This window comes from Erpetoichthys calabaricus, chromosome 16 (genome assembly GCF_900747795.2).
Source record: "Erpetoichthys calabaricus chromosome 16, fErpCal1.3, whole genome shotgun sequence".
Lineage (NCBI taxonomy): Eukaryota > Metazoa > Chordata > Cladistia > Polypteriformes > Polypteridae > Erpetoichthys > Erpetoichthys calabaricus.
The window spans coordinates 96,955,105-96,977,614 of record NC_041409.2 but is presented as its reverse complement, the minus strand read 5'-3'; the positions used below and the strand labels follow the sequence as shown (position 1 = coordinate 96,977,614).

General features: G+C 45.2%; 1 protein-coding gene across 1 annotated transcript in view; it reads left to right on the top strand.

Moving 5' to 3' along the window:
* Positions 1-22,510, top strand: part of kiaa0586 (KIAA0586 ortholog) — a 210,980-nt gene that overhangs the window by 94,754 nt on the left and 93,716 nt on the right. The gene's annotated exons all lie outside the window — the stretch shown is intronic.

Genomic DNA, 22,510 nt, shown 5'->3' with positions numbered 1-22,510 from the left:
GACTTGCTTTTTAAGAATGAGATCTTTCCTTTATAAGCAGTTATACTAAAATGAGATGCAGAGGACCACCTAAGTCAGGACCTCAAACACCAACCTTTTTTTTTTTTTTTTTTTTAATTAGCGTAAATTATTGTTGTTAATTAAATTTGTTATTTAATTCCATGGCTTGTTGGTGCACCCAATCTGCCACAGCAGACTTTTCCCAAAACTGTTGATTTTCTTCATGCCAGGAATGCTGGCAGTGTTCTGTGGTGATTACTGAGACCTTCACCTTTCCTTATTTTCAGATACTGAACGATGGCCACAGGTTAGCTGGTCAGCTGTTGCGTCTCATTATATTGTTTCACTGCAAATTAACAAAAAGATTGAGGGGTCCGAGTCTGAAATAGCAAGTCAGTTAAAATGAACACAAGAAAAGCCAAATAGTAGAAATTGGTCACTCGTTAAGAAAATGGTCAGAACGAAAACCTGCAGCCTCGATGGCCTCCCAGGATCCGAGTCGGACCCCCTGCTCTGGCTAAGGCATTGCTCTGCGATATGAAGAAGGTCGCTTTTCACGTCTGAAGAAAGCCGCGTTTGTTCACAGGTCTGTCTCTCCGCTGCTACTGCTGTGTTCATGCCGGCAGTCAGTCAGTCAGTCAGTCGCCAGCTTGTGCGGTCCTGCGTTTTTTTTTTTTACTTTTGATAAGACCACTCATGTCGCAGGGGTTAGGCGGTGCACCCTGCAATCTGCCGAGAAGCTGAGAATTCCTCGCGTCTCTCCCTGATCTTTTGCCATGTAAGCGGATTTGGTGGAAATTGGGAAATGAGGAATTCTTGGCTGTTAATTAAAAGGCTTCGTCAAAGAGAGTGGCCTCACATGTTCTGACATGGAAGCATGTGATCTGCTAACCTTCTCGATGAAAACAGACTCCATTGACTGTCGGGTTGTTTCTTAACCCATCGCGTTCACTGGCTTTCTGGCGCAAGCTGATTTTGAAGGTTGAACGCGAGGCACTTAATAATCAAAAAGTGCACCTCTTTAGCCATTCATTTATTAAATCCGCTAGGAGCTTGACGCCCGGGTTTAGGAAGCGTGTTTGGTAGTAGCGGTTGACATTGGTGGCAGGGTACGTTTAGAGTTGCATTTATTTATCCAAAGGGACTTACAAAAGAGGTAAACAGTCGAGTAACCTTAGGCTAGGGCCTGCTTGTTCAGCAAGTGTAATAGTGTTATGTGTGCGTCTTTCTAAACGGTGGTCCCCAAACTCGGGACCCCCTGTGGCTGCGGGTTTACCAGTATTTGGTAAATTTTATTAAAATGTACAAAGCAGTGATACGGTCTAATGTATTGTAGGTTTAACAATATTTTCATTTTGACTTTCATTCTGCTTTTTTGCTTATTTAATCCGTTATTTACTAATTAGTGGGTCTGACGCTCAAGTAGTCCCAGCCTTTCATCATTTTGCCCGGGTGTCTGCTCTCCGTTGCATTTTAATGACAATTAAAAACAAGAAGGGAGCAAATTTAATATGAAAACAACAAAAAGAGAGTTAAGCATTTAAAGCTTATAGCAACGATAGATTTCTAAATGTCTTATGAATGTAAAATCGCACCGTGGTGCTTTTCTGAATGCAGAAGAAGAAGCCCATCTAATTAAATGAGCTCCATTATTAACTGCTATCACAGATTAGGAATCGGCTTGGAACACAAACCTGCAGCCACAGGGGGTCCCCACGTCCGAGTTTGTGATCCGCCGTTTGAAAACATTTGCACATCTGTTTACTTTTACTGCCGCCATTAAATACATTTTTTTGTTTTTTTAGTGTTGATGTTTGACAGAATGCTTTTCGTTAATAATTAAATCCACTTGTTGACTGTTTCTAAATCACATCAACATGGCTCTCTGGTTCAGCACCATTCCTTATTTGTTCATGTAAAGAGTAGGCTAATATTTAACTCTCTAGTAAAAATCAATCCTGTTGATTGTGGAGCACGGGCAGTGGTAACGATTGGATTGAAATATTTAGAGAGACCTCCACGGGTATGGCACAACTCTACATTTCATCACAGATGCCCGTCCAGTCTGTTTTTCCTGCCAACTGCCTTCTGTGCTACATGGAAGTGGTCACCTGGCAGCGTAAAAGGCCACAGCAGAGGTGCGATTTTTCAGTTTTGGACTTATTGTGTGCACGAGAGTTACTTATGAATGGTTTAAAAATCATGTCAGTCGTTTATGGAGCTTGCTGACTTGCCGATACAATAGAACACGTGATACACCGTTTGACTGTCTTAATGTCTGGTTATGCAAGATGGCAAACTTTATGGTGTCCCCCCCCACCACCCTGCCCCCTTTTTGGTACTTAATCCTCGAAAAAGCTTCATGTTTGGGCCGTGCTTTATGCAGGATATCACACCCTTATGATAAAAGAATAAACCAATGGGTGTCTTGACCAGAAATGATCAGAAGGACCTGGAAGGTGTGTAGGCCACACCAAGCAACCCCAGGGGTTCACCCTCTAATGCAGTACGAGGGGTCAGGGTTGCTCTATTTCACCAAACTGTGCAAAAATGGGGATCACATAGCTAGGCCTGTGGAGTATTGTTTTATGCTATTTTGAGGCGGCTAATCACAAATACGATCCTATTTTTGATATTTGATTCTTTACCGGTGGTCCTATTGCTCTGAGAGCCTCTACGTGAAGGTCACAAATGACAAATTTCAAACATAAGCATGCAGGTTTATCGTTTAATCAAGGTCGGTGATTACGAATCTGTTTTTTTTATTGACTTAACACACTATGGAAGTCTGTTGGAGGATGAAAATTGTACACATTTCTATTACACTTGAAAAGATGTCAAATATTCTTGATTGTATTTGTGAATATTTCAAATATTTGACGCAGCTGTTCTTGTTTATTACGAAGTAAATCGTTACGTCTCTTACAAGCAGCCCCCAAAATAAGGGCAGCTTACACAAATTGAGACTTTTATTATTTTCAGTACCTTAGGCCAATGAGGATTGAAGAGCCGTCTGCGGCCTGACGTTGCATATGCTCTTAGTGGGTAGCTTGAATGACGAGAGGATTCTCTCCTCTTAGCTAACCTCTGACCTCGTGAGATATGATATTTCATTTAAAACGAGCTTACAAAGTGAGCAAGCAGGTGGACTGCGTCTGGTAGAGAATCGCTTGCTGTCTGACGCGCCTCGGTCTGACGCTTTTTTTTTTATCTCGTCCAAACCCAAGAAGCTCAGTGTCACCTGACCGGGCTACCACACATTGGCACCGTCTTCCTGTTTTTCATTTTAGCCGTTGGCGTTAAAATGTTGAGCCATTTTTCCTGCCCGACGATGTCTGCTCTGCAAAGTAATTCAAATGTAGAGGGAGGGAGAGAAGGCCGAGACACGCGAGGTCGCTGGTGTCCTTGTATGCCTCGGCGCTCCGATTCTCCCTTGCATGCGGTTTTCTTTCAGCCTTAAGCTATATTTGGAACGAATTCAGATCGAGAGGGCCTTGTTATTCCTCTGTTCTTGAAACTCGGCAGGGACTGCCGAGAAAACAATGGAAAATGTAAAAAGGAGTTGCTAAAAATAGTAGGAAAAGCATTCCGTGTGTAGAGCCTGTTAAATATCCCAGTCTCCGCTTTTTGGATTTTTTTTTTTTTTTGTGTGTGTGTGTGTGTTGGTCGGTCGCAGTCGAGCTCCTCTGGTGTCGCCGTCTTGTTAATCACTCTTCACTTCCTCCCATCTGTCTGGAGCTCCCTTGAAGTCGCATGCCGCTGCGGCCCTCTTGCTGGCTGCCCCTCCACGAAGATCTCTTAATTGGTGTGCCTTGCTGTAAACTTCGACCAACAACCCACCCGCACTGTCATCAGACTTGCAGGGCTCCCACGATGAATGGGGCCCTTATAGTTCCCCGATTTATTATTTTTTTTTATTCAAGTTATTCACCAGCTTTGGCATCTCTCTCGGTGTGTAATTAGCTTTGTGCGAGAGGCAGAGGGTCCCGGTCGAAGTGCTATGGTTTGAGTTTGAATTGAATGTAAGAAGGTAGCCATAGCTAACCAAGATGGCCGATTTCAGTTTTGTACATCTGAGGCGATTGTTGGAACGGTGCTTGGAGCTTGGGAAATGTGCTATTTCAACAAAGTATTATTATAAGATGTAACGCTGCTCTTGTACAGTGCCTATAAAGTTTTCACATTTTATTGTTATACATTATCGAGTCCCTGTTGAATTCAACTTGTCTTTTTTGACACTGATCCGCAGAAGATGACTCTTTAGTGTCAAAGTGAAAGCAGAGCTCCACAAAGTGGTGTCTAAAATAATTGAAAATATATCTGCCAGTTCTGCATCTACTAAAAATGACAGCCTCGAGTCTGTGTGCCCAGGCCTTCCACTGTCAGCTCTGCCGTTCATCCCAAAGCCCCCCCCCCACCACCCACTTCTTCTTTTCAAAACGTTTCCAGTTCTGTCAGGTTCCATGTGGATCATCACGTGTGAACAGGTCGGTCTTAGTCAAGTTCAACCACAAAATCTCAGTTGGGTTGAGTTGCTGCGACTGACTGTGCCACTCCAGGACGATTTACATTGTCGTGCTGCAGCCTTTCCTTTATGTGTAGGTACGTCGACTTGCTGGAACGCAGATCTTCTCCCGAGGTGTAGGTGCACTTGCAGACTGCATCAGGATTTCCTTACATTTTGCTGTAGTGAGAAGTCAAGCAAAATGACCCCTTGAACCTCGGGCCAACCTGGGCAGAACATCCTTTTGGAGCTACAACCCAGTACAAACCTGTCTTTGCCACAAGAAGGTATGCGAGGAATAAAATAGAAACAAAACAGGAGACACAGTCATTAGATTAATATGGAATCTACTTAGATAAGGGCCCCACACAAAATAACAAGTTCTTATTCTAAATAAAAACAAGGAAAGGTCGAGGAGTCAGCCCAGAACAAGTTACTATTGATGGCCAGTGCATTCTGAGCACCCATAAGACTGAAAACACCCAGCGCACTATTATAGTGGTGTGATTGGAGCTTATGGGAACTTTGTTTTTCCCTGACCTAACTAAAAAGATTACAATATGCAGGCTTTCGAGGGAACTCAGACAAGATGCAAGATACTTTTTAGTTAAAGTGGAAATTTTGGCTTAAATCTCAAAATGTCCACTTTAACCTCGTAGTTTACTTTATCATTAAAGTAGACCGTCGTAAACATCATCTTCAAACCAACCCAGTTGTTAATCGCTACCTGCTTCTGGGGCTTCCACCTGAACTGACATCAGCAATCGCCACACATCACATTTATGATATTCCATCTCTCTGCACATTTACAATCCTTAGATTTGCACGTGATACCACTTTCATGATGAAATGCATTAAACTCTACAGTCATATGAAAAAGTTTGGGATCCCCTCTTAATTCTTTGGATTTTTGTTTCTCTTTGGCTGAGCTTTCAAAGTAGCAACTTCCTTTTAATATTTGACATGCCTTATGGACACAGTAGGATTTCAGCAGTGACATTAAGTTTATTGGATTAACAGAAAATATGCAATATGCATCATAACAAAATTAGACAGGTGCATAAATGTGGGCGCCCCAACAGAGATATGACATCAATACTTAGTTGAGCCTCCTGTTGCAAATCTAACAGCCTCTAGACGCTGTCCTCCTATAGCCTGTGATGAGTGTCTGATTCTGGATGGAGGTCTTGTTGTCCATCCTTCATACAAAATCTCTCCAGTTCAGTTCAATTTGATGGACAGCCTGCTTCAAATCATCCCGTAGATTGTCGATGATATTAAAGTCAGGGGACTGTGACGGCCATTCCAGAACATTGCACTTCTCCCTCTGCATGAATGCCTTTGTAGATTTCCAGCTGTGTTTTGGGTCATTGTCTTGTTGGAAGATCCAACACCTACGTAACTTCAGCTTTGTGACTGATGCTTGAACATTATCCTGAAGAATTTGTTGATACTGGGTTAGATTCATCCGACCCTCGACTTTAACAAGGGCCCCAGTCCCTGAACTAGCCACACAGCCCCACAGCATGATGGAACCTCCACCAAATGTGACAGTAGGTAGCAGGTGTTCTACTTGGAATGTGATGTTGTTGTTCTGCCATGCAAAGAGCTTTTTGTTCTGACCAAATAACTCCATTTTTCTCTCATCAGTCCAAAATGAATCTGGCTTGTCTAAATGAGCATTTGAATACAAGAAGTGACTCTGTTTGCGGCGTGAGTGCAGAAAGGGCTTCTTTCTCATCACCCTGCCATACAGATGTTCTTTGTGCAAATTGCGCTGAATTGTAGAACGATGTACAGATGCACCATCTACAGCAAGATGTTCTTGCAGGTCTTTGGAGGTGATCTGTGGGTTGTCTGTAACCATTCTCATAATCCTGTTCATATGCCACTTTTCTTGGCCTGCCAGACCTGCTGGGTTTAACAGCAACTGTGCCAGTGGCCTTCCATTTCCTGATTCCATTCCTTGCAGTTGAAACTGACAGTTTAAACCTCTGAAATGGCTTTTTGTAGCCTTCCCCTAAACCAGGAGACTCAACAATCTTTGTTTTCAGATCTTTGGAGAGTTGCTTTGAGGATCCCATGCTGTCACTCTTCAGAGGAGAGTCAAAGGGAAGGAAGCACAACTTGTAATTGACCACCTTAAATACCTTTATATCTCATGACTGGACACACCTGTCTATGAAGGTCAAGGCTTAATGAGCTCATCCAACCAATCAGCATTGAGCAGTGACAGGCATTCAAATCAGCAGAATGACAAGGGGACCCACATTTGTGCACAGCCAGTTTTTCACATTTGATTTAATTTCATACAACTAAATACTGCGTCACTAAAAATCTTTGTTCGGAAAACACCGCAGTACTCAGATGTTCCAAGGTAATGAAAGACAGACCACTGTGATCTTTTATGTTGAACGGAGAGTCAGTTATTATGCAGGCAGAGAGGGGTTCACAAACTTTTTCATATGATTGTGTATGTTGCATTGTACAGATAAATCATTAACTTTGTTTAAATAATGAATGCTGTTAATAATTACACACATGGGGGTGACACGGCGGAGGAGCGGTAGCACTGCCGCCTCACAGGGAGTCACGTCGCTGGTGTTCCCTGCCTGGAGTTTGCGTATTTTCCTGGTGGGTTTCCACAGTGAGCTCCAGTTTCCTTCCAAAGACATGCAGGTTTGGGGATTTGGTGACACTAAAATGATGCCAGTGTGTGTGTGCTTGTATTCACCTTGCGATGAGCTGATGCCCTGCCCAGGGATTGTTTCTGCCTCGTGCCTAATACTTTCTGGAATGGCCGCATCCCTGGATTAATAGATGTAATCATTAAACATCCATCTTTTTCAGAGATAGTGTGGCAAGGTGTCCTCGCAATTTAATGGATGTTTCAGGCCATTCACAACACAGCGAACCTGTGCTCACCGTGATGATATCTCACACTGCCACCTGGTGGAATTTTCCAGATTTACATAAAGTACGCATGCAAGTATGAACAGTACAACGCTTCACAAGAAATTAATTAGTAGCACAAGCAGGGCACTCATTTTAAAATAAGGGTTAGAATGAAAACCTGCAGCCACGGTGGTCCTCCAGGCCTGGACTTGGTGACCCCTGGACTATGGAATGTTTTCAAAGACGTACATGTATGGAATTTGACCTTGAAGATGGATTTTAAACGAGTTCCTCTTCGAAGCATCTCAAATATATATATATATATATATATATATATACTGGAGAATATAACTTGATAAATCCGCTGGAATGGGACATGCAGACCTCAAAAGCGGGCCCCCATTATGCGTGGGTCCTGGGGCAGTCATCCCACTTGCCACTCTCAAACGCCACTCTTGTGTCGTCGTGCGGCCACAGGATGGGCCCCACACGCTGGCAGTCGTAGCCTTGTGCTTTCTAAGCGGCCTTCGGTACCTGAAGCTCACATCAAATCAGAATGAGTCTCCCAGATAACGTGAATGAAAGGGCCCTGGGACATCACTTGACCCGAGAATGAGAAGGAGCCCGTCGTCCCAATCCGGCCCTGCCATCGCCATTATGCAGCGTTAATAAATAGATAAACGCGGGTCGATTTATTGTCTGCACAAATCTCACTCACTCCTTCTAAAGCTCAAAGCATGCTGGGTGTAGTGTGAGCACACAAATCACTGAATGAAAAACACTTCCTCATTATACCCCCCCCCACCACCACACCTCCCTCCATGGGTTTTAAAAAAAATAAAATAAAAGTCAAAAGTCAGTTGACTGCAGAGGTTAGGCTGCCGCATAACCAAATCAATTCCCCCAGCAGCGCCAGCCGTTGCCTCTGGTTACCAGCCTGCCTGCTTACTGAGGAATGCAGGGATACGTGAGCTGCAAGCATTAACCCCTTCCTTGTGCCGCATTGGCAGTCCTGTCATGACCCGAGAGACTGCGTTGCGAGCTCCTTGTGAGGGTGCCGCACCAGCAGGGGTGTATGGGAAGTTCATTGTAAAGGTAAGGGAAGGCGGAGAGGGAGAGACAGGCGCTGCGAGCAGTCGGGTGGTAGCAGGATTGAACGAGGACTATGAAGGGTTAAAGTGTGCCACCCGCTGCAGCTTGTTTTTTTTTTTTTTTTTCACAGACAGTGATGTCAGCACTATCCTCCTTCGTTGCCTAGGGCCCTGTGACTGATACTCTATGCAATTTGAAACATTCCTTTCTGGCAAGTGAGCCTCGCTGGGGTTTAAAGTGGACTGCTTCCTGCCTGCCCGCTATACAAACCCAGAGTGGGAGACGCCTATCCCCCCCCCCCCACCAATCTATTCCTACACACACACACACAGTTTGTTTGGTGTCATTCACACCATCAAACTTGAATGTCACATTGTACCCTGGTGGCTCCGCTTCCCTTTCATTGATGTTGCTGTGTGTGACCAGTAGAGCATATGAATCATCCACCCGCCTCCCCCACTGGCTGGTATAATTCACGGCCCTGGCATTGTGTGTGCAGGTCAGCTAGGGTTTTCTCCCTCCAACCAAGCTTCAGAAAGATTTGGGTGCAGAGAGGGCACAAGGTGTATGTCACATGTCTCTAGGCCAGTAGTGGCACTGCAGTCTTCGTACACCCCCACATGTCCTTGTTGCCCGATTATTGATATCTGAATCCTAGGAGTGCATCAGCACATTTGGACCACACGTGTTACTTAGTGGCTAGGCGGGTTTGTTTTCTCATCCTGCCTGGAGTCGATGAACGTGGCACAGACGCCTCCTTGCTTACTAAACAGCAGTTATCTGTGCCCATTCATCCAGGAGGTGCAGATGACAAAGCAGCAGTGCCCGGGAGATGGCTTGCTGAATACAGTGGCACTCGAGACTTCAAACTCATTTTTGTAAGCAGCTGGTGACCAAACTAGCTGCAGTTCACGTTTAGCTCATGCAGATCAGGGTGTGACAAACCAACAAACCCAAGAATAATTACGGAGCTGGCTACTCCTGGCACACTTGACAAGCAGTCTGGTGGAGCTGAGGGGGCACCAGATTGGCTTTCGTTGTTTACTTCAGCAGTGTTGACCTGCTGGCTTTGACCCAACGAGTCTGTGTAGCGACAGTTAAAATGGCGACTGTGCTGCTTTTAAATTTCAAGCGCAGACGTAAGAAAAGATGGAATCCCATGTGTCCCGGCAGCAGTAAGTTCAGGTGCAGCCTTCAGATATGACACTACACACTTAGCCCAAGATGCAATATTCCCATAATATGAACTTTTCATAAATGAAATATACTGCATATTTAGTGTTACTTTTAATTAGAAATTTATAAATAAAATCATTGAAAAATAAATTCAAATCCGTGTACAAATGCACCCGTAGTAACTCCAGTTTTTGTAAGCTTTTTTTTTTTATTAAAGTAAAATAATCTTAAATGCTTAAAATATGTACAGTAGTAACATAAGATGTGTTACATGTTGATTAGCAAATGCAAGAACTCTGAGCATGTGACAGTAATGAGCCTTTTACAGTGCAAACCCATCCAAAATGAATGTTCCACACTGGAAGCAGAGGGTGCGAGGAATGATGTTAGGAGCGGTGTCCAGCAGGGGTCAGTGCTGGGGCCACTGCTATTTTTAATATGTATGAATGATCTGGATTGGAATATCAGTAACACGCTGGTTGAGTTTGCTGGTAGATTGGCAGATAATCGAGAATTCGTTGACTCATCACAAAGGGACTTGGACAGCAGACAGGCTTGGGAAGATTTGTGGCAGATGAAATTTATCTCTGGGTCCACAGTTCTTGATGCTGATCCTCCAATTCGCTGTGAACCACCCAATCTCACTGAGATGGCACAGCTGGTGAACCAGCTGAGGAGGGGGGGAAGGCTGCAGGGATTTGTGGTATCCGGGGTGAACTTCTCCAGGCTGGTGGTAAGGCTGTCCTCCTTTGCTTCCATTTGGGAGACGGGCATCATCCCAACTGACTGGAAAACGGGACTTGTTGTCCCTATCTGGAAAGGGAAGGGTGATCGCCTGGATTGCAGGAACTTCAGGAGGATAACACTGCTCTCTGTGCCTGGTAAGGTCCTCGCTAGGGTCTTCCTCAATAGGATCCGTGATCACTTGCTCACCTACCAGTGACCGGAATCGTCTGGTTTTATGCCTAAGAAGTCAACCATCGACCGCATCCTGGCACTACTGAGGGTTCTCGTGGAGCGCAAATGTGAATATCGGCAGAGATTCTTGGCAGCCTTTGTCAATTTTCATAAAGCGTTCAACTCAGTTGATCGAGCTGCCCTGTGGGACATCCTGAGATCCGCTCCAGGTTGCTGGATATCATGGCCGGCCTGTACATTGGTACGGTGAGTGCTGTGTAGAGTGGAGGCAGGACCTCTGCGTTTTTCCCAGTTGATTCTGGGGTTTGTCAGGGGTCTGTTCTGCTCCTACTCTGTTTAATGCTGGTATGGTCTGGGTGTTGGGCAGGATAGTGGGGTCCAGCGGCTGTGGGTCATCTGTTGGTGAAGAAAGGTTCACGGATCGTGATTTTGCTGACGATGCTGTGATCTTCACGGAGTCAATGGAGGCTCTGATCGGGGCGCTTGAGAGACTGAGCGAGGGGTCTGAGTGTCTGGGCTTCTGAGGGTCCTGATAAAAACCAAAGATCCAGGCCTTTAATGACCTCTTGGGCATGGTCATCAGCAGTGTGTCTGTCTGTGGAGAGAGCATCGACCTTGTTGAGAGGTTTACTTTCCTCGCCAGTGACATTCATGTCTCTGGTGACTCTTCCTATGAAGTCAGTAGACGGATTGGGAGAGCATGGGGGGGGTCATGAGGTCGCTGGAAAGGGGTGTGTGGCGCTCCCGATATCAGCAAAAGGACGAAGGTCCAAGTCTTTAGAGTCCTGGTGCTTCCTGTTTGTGAGACATGGACACTATCCAGTGACCTGAGATGAAGACTGGACTCCATTGGTACTGTGTCTCTGGAAAATCCTTGGGTACCATTGGTTTGACTTTGTGTTGCTCATGGAGTCCCAAATGAGGCACATGACCTGCACTGTGAGGGAGCGTCAGTTACAGCACTACGGCCTTGTGGCACGTTTCCCCGAGGGTGATCCGGCTCGTAAGATCCTCATTGTTGGGGACCAGAGTGGCTGGACCAGGCCAAGGGGTCACCCACGTAACACCTGGCTGCGGCAGATAGAGGGTCATTTCCGCAGGGTGGGACTGGACTGGACTGCGTGTCTGCCTGGGGGGTTGCTAACCGGGATCCCAAGTTGTTTTGACATGTAGTGGGTGCAGCAACGCACTGTACCCGTGCATGCACCCTAACTTGACTTGACTTGAAATTTAATGTCAATAAATGTAAAGAATTACACATTGGAAGTAAAAATGTTAGGTTTGAATACACAACAGTCTGAAAATCGAAAGTCCTTATAAGGTGGAGTTAAGAGTTGTAGTGGACACTATCATCTGGCAGACAGTGTTCAGAAGCCATTAAGAAGGCTAACAGTGTCAGGTTATATAGCGCCTTGATGTGTGGAGTACAAGTCATAGGAGGTTCTGCTCAATCTTTATAAAACACAGGTGAGGCCTCATCTGGAGTCCTGTGTGCAGTTTTGGTCTTCAGGCTACAAAAAGGACACAACAGCACTGGAGAAAGTTCAGAGAAGGGCAGAATTTGCCATTGTAGGCCGTTACGTTTTTGAGGAGGGAGGAGCAACGGTCACCGTCACTTCAGAACGTTACGTAGAAATGCTAGAGAACTTTTTGCAGCCCCAACTGGAAGAAATGGATATGGTAGGATGCATTGGTTTCAACAGGATGGAGCAACAGCTCATATGGCGCGGCAATCCATGCAAGTTTTGCGGGAGATGTTTCCATGGAAGCTAATCTCCCTGCGGAGCGATGTCGGGTCGGTCTCGCTCCGTGTTTGCCCCTCAAGTCGAAGGTATACACACACCGTCCTTGAACCTTGAAGCCCTCAAGTACGCTATTCGCCATGAAATCACCGCTGAACAATTTATGCGAGCGTTCAGAAATCGTCTCGAAGAGTGTATCGCTATTGATGGCCACCACCTTGAAGACATTGTTTTTAAAACACAGTGAAAAAAATCTATTGTAAGTAACTATTTGACATTTATATTAAATTGCTAGAGGTATTTTCTTAGTTATATTAAAATGTATGCCTATATATTTGCGCATAGTCTATGGGACATTATATCCCCCACAAGCTAAACTATAAATGGAATATTCTAATTACTTCTTGTCCCTCTGACTACAGATTAGTCCTAGTTTATGATCTGCCTTGCACTTGGTAAGCCATGGAGGGCACATAGTTTTCAAAGCGTGTCGTATCATATTGAACGTATCGACCATACTGAATGTACAGAAAGTACTGATAAATAAAGCCTATGTAGGTTTGCCATAGAGAAACAAGTAGAAAGTAACTGAGTTTAGCAAGAAAAAGCTAAGTTTGTAGAAGTAACTGGAAAAGACACAGCTACAAGTGTCATATTGAGTCCCGTCATGTCACTTCACATGGGCAGCAGGTTGTGATAATAATAATTCTTTACATTTATCTAGCGCTTTTCTCACCACTAAAGCAGTTTCAGTGAGTGGAGAGCCACTTCAACCACTGGATCATGTGACGGCAGCCATTTTTGTGCCAGTACACTCACCACACATTAGCTATTAGGTGCTGAAGGGGTGGCAGATGGTGAGCCAATAAGAGACAGAGGATGATTTGACAGGGGTCGCCAGAATGACTAAGCCGTGGTGGGTGTTGCTGAGTCCAGTAGGGGGCGCTTACTCTGTGGTCTGAATGTGGATCTCAGTGCACGGGGACACTGTGCCGTAAAAATGGCACCGTTCTTCAGATGAGACATAAAACCGAGGTCCCGGCTCTCTGTGCTTATGAAAGACCCCTGGGCATCCTTGGTGTATCCCGATGCAGCAGGTTGCAGTGAAGAAGAGACTCGCCCGAAGAAGGTTTGGCGCGTTACATTCACATCACCAAGGCAACGAACAGAAGCAACTGAAAAAAAAAAATAGTTAAGTGACGTAGGAAAGACTTTGAAGCAGAAATCAGGAGATTTTGCAGTCGGCTAGTAAGGTAGCAGTAGTGAGGCCGCCTCTGAGGAGTTTGTGAGCAGTTCTGAAACAGGAGCAAAGAAACCCATCCCTGGATTGAAGGAGGGCTGCTTTGACTGGCGGAGGGAGCAGAATGCGTGGGTAGTCTCATGTGCTCAGGGTTGTCAAAGGCATCATAAAAATGAATCAACAGAATTTGTAAGTTACATACTGGAGGACACCTAGTGGAGAGGAAGTGGAAGTGCATTCAGTAAAGAAACTGGGAAGCACTCCTTTATAATAAGAATTACAGGATTAGTGGAAAAAACTACTGAGTCGTGTAAATGAAGTGGAAGGGCTGGGTGAGATTTTTGGGGCAACAAGCTCCCTGAACTGAACAGTGGCTGCCTCTCTCATTTCTCCTTCTGTGGAAGGTGCCGAAGAAATCGGGTCCTATTCAGCGCTTCTCTGACTCGTACTCCTCTGTTTTATGGTAGTTCTTGATGCTTTCCCCTTGTTTTAATTTACGTAAGTCCAACACTGTGTGTATTTTTTTGTAGTCCGTTTCTCTCTTGGGCCCTGTCAGGATTTTCTTTAGCCTTGTATGCTTTTCCTTAACGTGTTGGGTTATTGTTAATGTTGAGCAGCACTGTCACTTCATTTTTACCTCAATTCCAAATCCTATACCCTGTGCTTCTGCCGAGTCACAGTGGGTGACAAGCTATTTGTTTAAGGATATTTTATTTATATATTTATATATTAGAACATTAGAACACTCTGGACGAGAACACGTCATTCAGCCCAACAAAGCTCGCCAGTCCTATCCACTTATATCTTGTCGAGTTTTGAAAGTCCCTAACGTCTTACTGTTTACCACACTCCTTGGTCGCTTATTCTAAGTGTCTATGGTTCTTTGTGTAAAGAAAAACTTCTAATATCTGTGCGAAATTTACCCTTAACAAGTTTCCGACTGTGTCCCCGTGTTCTTGATGAACTCATTTTAAAGTCACCGTCTCGATCCACTATACTAATTCCCTTCATAATTTTAAGCACTTCAATCATGTCACCTCTTAATCTTCTTTTGTTTAAACTGTATGGGTAAACGTTGAACATTATTCAAGTTATTGTCTGTTTTTTACCTGCATTTTTTATTACTCTTTAATTTAATATTTTTTGCTGCTGGAGTATGTGAATTTCCCCCTGGGATTAATAAAGTATCTCTCTATCTATCTATCTATCTATCTATCTATCTATCTATCTATCTATCTATCTATCTATCTCTATATATATATATATAATAGTGAAAGGATTTGATAAACACAGAAAAAGGTTTGGGGGCAGCCACCCATATACTTGAAATAGGCTGCCAGCAATGAAAGTTTGGTTCAAATGAAACAAGTCTCAACAGACTTCAGTCCAGCAACAGACAGGCAAACATGGCGGTTTTAAAGTTGGCCGACCAGAGGAAGTGATGTCATCATCCCCAGAACCAGAAGTGATGTCATCGAGTCTAGGCAAAATTTCCCATGGTTGGTCTGCCGATAAAAAAAGAGGAAGGATCAGTGCACTCTGCCACACCCTGGTCTGGCATGGAATTATCCCTTTTTGAGCCCTTCAGTTGCCTCCCATGTGCATGTCTGTGACTATATATATATTTTATATATAATATTGGCTGTTTATATATAGGTTGACGGCTGCTTCTGTCTGCTGTGTGGGTTTTACCTGTCTAACAAAGTCCTTACTGCCATGGTCTTCAGCACAAGTCAAGTCAAGTTGGGGAGCATGCACTGGTACAGCTTGTCACCACACCCACTACACGATGAAACAACTCAGGATCCCAGTTTGCAACCCCCCAGACAGACACGCGGTCCAGTCCCACCCTCCGGAAATGACCCTCTATCTGCCGCAGCCAGGTGTTATGTGGGTGACCCCTTGGCCTGATCCAGCCACTCAGGTCTCCAACAATGAGGGTATTACGAGCCGGATCACCCTCGGGGAAACGCGCAACATGGCCGCAGTGCTGTAACTGACGCTCCCTCACCATGCAGGTCATGTGCCTCCTTCGGGACTCCATGAGCAACACAAAGTCAAACCAGCGGGACCCAAAGATTTTCCGGCGAGACACAGTACCAAAGGACTCCAGTCTTTGTCTCGGGTCACTGGATAGTGTCCATGTCTCAAGACCATATAGCAAGACAGGAAGCACCAGGACTCTAAAGACTTGGACCTTTGTCCTTTTTCAGATATCGGGAGTGCCACACACCCCTTTCCAGTGACCTCATGACCCCCCCATGCTCTCCCAATCTGTCTACTGACTTCATAGGAAGGGTCACCAAAGATATGAATGTCACTGCCAAGGGTAAGTAAACCTCTCAATGACGAGGTCGACACTCTCTCTGCAGACAGACACACTGTTGATGGCCGTGCCCAAGAGGTCATTAAAGGCCTGGCTGTTGGTTTTTATCAGGACACTCGCAAGCCCAGACACTCAGACTCCTCACTCAGTCTCTCGAGCACCCCGATCAGAGCCTCCATTGACTCCATGAAGATCACAGCATCGTCAGCAAAGTCAAGATCAGTGAATCTTTTTTCACCAACAGATGCCCCACAGTTGCTGGACCCTACGACCTTGCCCAACACCCAGTCCATACAAGTATTGAACAGAGTAGGAGCAGAACACACCCCTGATGAACCCCAGAATCAACTGGGAAAAACACAGAGGTCCTGCCTCCACTCTGCACAGCACTCGCAGTTACCAGTGTACAGGCCAGCCATGATATCCAGCAACCTCGAGGGGATCCCACAAAGTCTCAGCATGTCCCACAGGGCAGCTTGATCAACTGAGTGGAACGCTTTGCGAAAATCGACAAAGACTGCAAAGAAACTCTGCCGATATTCGCGCTTGCGTTCCAAGAGAACCCTCAGTGCCAGGATGCGATCAATGGTAGATCTTCTTAGGCGTAAAACCAGACTGTTCTGGTCGCTGGTAGGTGAGCAGGTGATCACGGATCCTATTGAGTCCTATTCAGCACACAGTCATTGAAATGGCCACTCAGTGTTTTTATTCATTTTATTTTTTCTTCACTTGTTTGTTAAGACGAATAGTTTTTGTTTGTTTAGTGTGTTTTGTTTCTGTAGTCCTAACAGTCCTCAAAGTGTCTGACTGGTAAAAAAGAGGGAAGGCAAATATTGAGGGACCAAAGGGTTTCCAGTGTGGCGTGTTAACATGTTGTACAGCTGCAGTAAGATGGGAACTCAAGGCCTCTGGTCTGTTTTGAGCTAAGTATGGTAGTTTGGGCTCCCAGGACATGAGCCCACTCACACAGGGCTTAAATAAATGACATCTGCTGCCGCCACAGGAGGGGCTCACTCAGTGTCTGGCAAATCACCTCATGCTAAGCTCCTTAACTGATAATTGTTTTCAAACCCAATCATGGCGGTCGGGACATACCCAGAAATAGAAACTGATCCCTTATCTTATCAAGATTCCATTAAATCTGTTTAAAAATATAGCCAAGACATTACTAGTGTGTATAATGGCCATTACTGCTTTTTAAAAGTGACATTTTCAGCAGAAGTTCCTTCAGTGTCCTAACGGTCAACTCCCTTAGCTTCTCCTTGGTTAGTCCTGTTTACATGTTAATTGGTTATTAGAGAAATCTTTGTAATTACATTAGCTCTGCTGAATCTTTTTATTCTGTTCACTTGGGTTGCAAGGTACTGGCATTCCTAAAGTTCAGTTCTCGGTTCAAAAATGGCCAAAATGAAACAGTTTTCTCAAGGAACATGTCCGTTTATTGCTTGTGTTGCAGAATGGAGCTTATTCCCTGTGACTGATAGCCAAGAAACTAAAGATTTCATACAAAGGTGTCCATTACTGCTTTGAGAGAAGGCGGCAAACTGGACCTAACTAGGGAAGAAAATGAAGGGAAAGGCCCAGATGGACTTCAAAGTGAGTGTTGTGAGAAACAAATGCTTTACAGGTCCTCCGCTGGCGTCTTCCTTAAAATACACACCAAAAACCAGTTGTAACACATTTGCGCATGGGAGGCAGCTAAAGAGCTCAAATAGTGACAATTCCATTATCTGACCAGGAGGTGGCGAGGTGCACTGACTTTTTCTCTCAATCCTCTGCAGAAATTCCACAGGGTTCAGGCACCCATGATGACGACACTTCCTGCCCAGAACCCTGTCATGATTTCACTTCCGGTTCCAGGGCCTATGATGCTGTCACTTCCTGTCCAGACCTTTAAAGCCGCCATCTTTGCCACATGTCATCAGTTCTGTTTTGGACATTGAACCAGACACAACTCTACAAAAATCCAACCGTTTTTGCAGCCAGCGCTTAATATTTGGGTGGCTGCCCCAAACCTTTTTATGTCTCCTGCCCATTCTTGTGACACCGTGTTGTCTGCAACAGACAAAAGACGACTCCGGGATGCTGACCATGGTATTCTTTTCCAGTCATCATCTGTCCGAAGTCTTTTGCCCACTTTAAACTTTTATTTGCCAGTTTCAGCTATGGCTTGTTCTTTGAAACTCTGCCTCTTTAGGCGGGCATCCCAGAGTCGTCATTTCTCTGCTGCAGACAACACTGGTATTTGGTGTGTATTTTAAAGGAAGACGCCAACTGAGACAAGTAAAAGCATTTGTTGCCCCCACTACACACTCTGATGCCCATCTGGGCCTTCCCCTTCTTCTCCTGTGCTGGTCAGATCCAGTTTGCCCTCATCTTTCAGAAGACAGCAATAGACACCTTTGTACGAAATGCTCAGCATCTTGGCAACGTGTCACATGGAATGGCCTTCATTCAGCAAACAAACGGTAAACTGACATTATTTTTTTGTGAAAGCGGATTCATTTCAGCCAATTTTGACTCTAGAAGTGAGTATTGGGAATGCTGGTACCTTGCAACCCAAGTGAACAGAATAACAGGATTCAGTGGTGCTAATGCAATCACAAAGGTTTCTCTAATAACCAATTAGCATTAACACCAGACTAATTAAGGATAAGCTAAGGCAGTTGACCATTAGGGCACTGAAGGATCAGCTGCTGAAAATGGGGCTGTGAATAATAAACTAAAAATCAGTCATCTCAAGCAGTAATGGCCATTTTTACACAAACACTAGCAATGGTTTGGCTATATTTTTAAGTCAATTTAATAGCATCTCAATAAAAAAAGATACACTGTATTGCCCAAAGTATTGTAACACCCCTCCAAATCATTGAATTCAGGTGTTCCAGTAACTTCCATGGCCACAGGTGTATAACATTGAGCCCCTTGGCATGCAAACGCTTCTACAGACACTTGTGACGGAATGGGTCGCTCTCAGGAGCTCAGTGAATTCAAGTGTGGTACCTGTGCAAGAAGTCCATTCATGAAATTTCCTCGCTACTAAATATTTCACGATCAGCTGTTAGTGGAATTATAACAAAGTGGAAGCAATTGGGAACAGCAGCATGTAGTGGTAGGCCACATAAAATCACAGAGCGGGGACAGCACATGCTGAGGTGTGCAGAAGTTGCCAACTTTCTGCAGAATCCCATATCCACAGACCGCTCAAGAACAGTGCAGCGTAGAGAGAGCTTCATGGAATGAATGGGGTCTCCATGGCCGAGCAGCTGCATCCTAGCCTGACATCACTAAGTGCAATGCAAAGCGTCGGATGCAGTGGTGTAAAGCCCACCACCCGCCACTGGACTCGAGAGCAATGCAGACGTGTCCTCTGGAGTGACGAATCACGCAATCCAATGGACGAGTCTGGCCAGGAGAACAGGACTCTCCTGACTGCATTGTGCCAAGTGGAAAGTCTGGATTATGGTGTGGGGTTGTTTTTCAGGGGTTGGACTTGCCCTCTAAGTTCCAGTGAAAGGAACTCTTAATGCTTCAGCATACAAAGCCATTTTTGACAATTTCATGCTCCCAACTTTGTGTACAACAGTTTGGGGATAGGAACATGACCGGGCACACACCAGTGCACAAAAATAAGGTCTATAAAGAAGTGGACGAGTGAGTTTGGTGTGGAGGAACTTGACTGGCCTGCACAGAGAGAGCCCTGATAGACCACCTGTGGGATGAATTCGAGCGGAGATTGTGAGCGAGCCAGGCCTTCTCATCCAACATCAGTGCCTGACCTCACAAATGCTCTCCTGGTCACAAATTCCCATCAACACACTCATTCACCTTGTGGAGAGGAGAGCCTTCCCAGAAGAGCTGAAGCTGTTATGGTTGCAAAGGGTGGGCCAACTCCATATTAAAGCCTATGTATGAAGAATGGGATGGCATTAAAGTTCATGTGTGAGTAAAGGCAGGCGTCCCAATACTTTTGTCAATATAGTGTATCAACTTCTATTAAAAACATGAACATTTCTGGGGGTGTCCAGACTTTTGACTGATAGTGTACCCATAGATGAGTGAGCAGAATCCAAAAGACAAAGATCCGCAGTGTCACTGGAGATCTCTCTTACGAGACCATGGCCATTGGTTCAGCAATGCTGTCGTCACGTAGAAGGTCATAAAAGGCAAAGCCAAAATGGCCACGGCAGGTCTAAGTTGTGACTCGCTTTTAACACGAGTCACCAAGTATTGTAGTGTTCGCCCATGCGTTTCTTTTTATTTTATTATTCACTTCAGGCTAAAGGAAGTGAGGAGTGGCAGGACAGATGTTGGCTGACCAAGTCCCTTAAGAACCAAAAGTGGTCATAATGAATGAGCCTCGCCGTTCTTAGCAGCAGTTCAAAACATTTTAAATTCCTTGTATATTCACTCCATACATTTTTACCTACTTGCCTTTCACTGGGTGGATTTTTCTGACCGGGGTGTCCCCACAGAGAGAACATGCCCCCCCCCAACCCGTGCCACATCTTTCCTCGTCTAATTAAAAGCGAGGGTGGCTTTAAAGGGGCGGCATGGTTTCCGTCTCCATGCAGTCACGTTCGCCCGCTCCTCTTACCTCACGCTATTAGGCACGGTCTGCTGGGCATTTAATGAATGGCAAGGGGCCCAAGAGGAGGATTTGATGTCAGCTTGATGAGGTGAGCAGGAGTGATAGGCCAGAAATATCCTCGCCTGCTCAGCTGTTTGTGCTTTTCCAAATGTGGAAGGCCTGGTTGCTAGGAGACAGCTGCCTCTGATTAGCTCTTCTCTCCCAACGCCCCCCCACCCCACCACTGCCACCCCACCTCGGGCTGCAGAGTGAAGGGGGAGGGGATGGCAGTGACTGTGTGTGTGTGTGCAACCACTCTTCACATTTCAGGAGTGTGACGCTGGTGTGTACGAGTTGATGTCCCCGGGGTCTTCAGTCCTGTGAAGCAGTCAAACCACTACAGTTACGTAATGCCATATGCATGCATTTCTTGGAGGAAGAGGAGGAGGAGGGAGTAATGGGGTATCCTGCTTTGGTCAGTTACTAACAACAGTGAAGGATGCAGCATGCGTGCGGCGACATGCTCAAATGTGAAGATGGCGCCTCCAACAAGATCCAGCTGCTAAAGTTAGTTGTGCGCTTTTCCTGAGACGCGTCCTGCACAGGTGTTTTAGAATGTTCTCCCAGGATTCGTTTAAGTTGCTGTCACTTTGATTCTGCTTCTTTCGTATTTTTGTGGCTTTGATTGTTCAAAGCAGATTAGCTACCTTATAACAATTCATAAGATGATCTGTAAATTGAGAGTTCATGGGTCATGGTGATGAGTTGGTAGAGCAAAGTCTAAGGGCCAGTTTATAGTTCACGCAACGTGTGCGCCTGTGGACTCTCATGCTACGCAAGTGTTGTACCATTTGTAACGGCCGACCCCTTACCCAGACCGGCTACTACACTACCAAGACTATTCCTTGGATAACCTGAGTCTTCTTGATCTAATAACAAGCCGTACTCTGTACAAGTTGTACTTTTTTTTCCCCCCACATGATGAAATAACCAGCAAACAGTACACAGGAATGTAAAATCCAACACGAATATATTGTAAATGATAAGGACAAATAAATCTTGGAAAGTGAGAGGATGCCTGAGGAGTGGAGAAGAAGTGTACTGGTGCCGATATTTAAGAATAAGGGGGATGTGCAGGACTGCAGTAACTACAGGGGGATAAAATTGATGAGCCACAGCATGAAGTTATGGGAAAGAGTAATGGAAGCTCGGTTAAGAAGTGAGGTGATGATTAGTGAGCAGCAGGATGGTTTCATGCCAAGAAAGAGCACCACAGATGTGATGTTTGCTCTTAGGGTGTTGATGGAGAAGTGTAGAGAAGGCCAGAAGGAGTTGCATTGCATCTTAGTGAACCTGGAGAAAGCATATGACAGGGTGAGGAGAGAGGAGTTGTGGTATTGTATGAGGAAGTTGGGAGTGGCAGAGAAGTACATAAGAGTTGTACAGGATATGTTCGAGGGAAGTGTGACCGTGGTGAGGTTTGCGGTTAGAGTAACGGAGGTGGGATTACATCAGGGATCGGCTCTGAGCCCTTTCTTATTTGCAATGGTGATGGATAGGTTGACAGACGAAATTAGACAGGAGTCCCTGTGGACTATGATGTTTGCTGATGACATTGTGATCTGTAGCGATAGTAGGGAGCAGGTTGAGGAGACCCTGGAGAGGTGGAGATAAGCCCTAGAGAGGAGAGGAATGAAGATCAGTAGGAAGAAGACAGAATACATGTGTGTAAATGAGAGGAAGGTCAGTGGAATGGTGAGAATACAAGGAGTAGAGTTGATGAAAGTGGATGAGTTTAAATACTTGGGATCAACAGTACATGGTAATGGGGATTGTTGAAGAGAAGTGAAAAAAAGAGTACAGCCAGGGTGGAGAAGAATGTCAGGAGTGATTTGTGACAGACGGGTATCAGCAAGAGTGAAAGGGAAGGTCTACAGGACGGTAGTGAGACCAGCTATGTTATATGGGTTGGAGACAGTGGCACAGGAGACCGAGCTGGAGATGGCAGAGTTAAAGATGCTAAGATTTGCATTGGGTGTGACAAGGA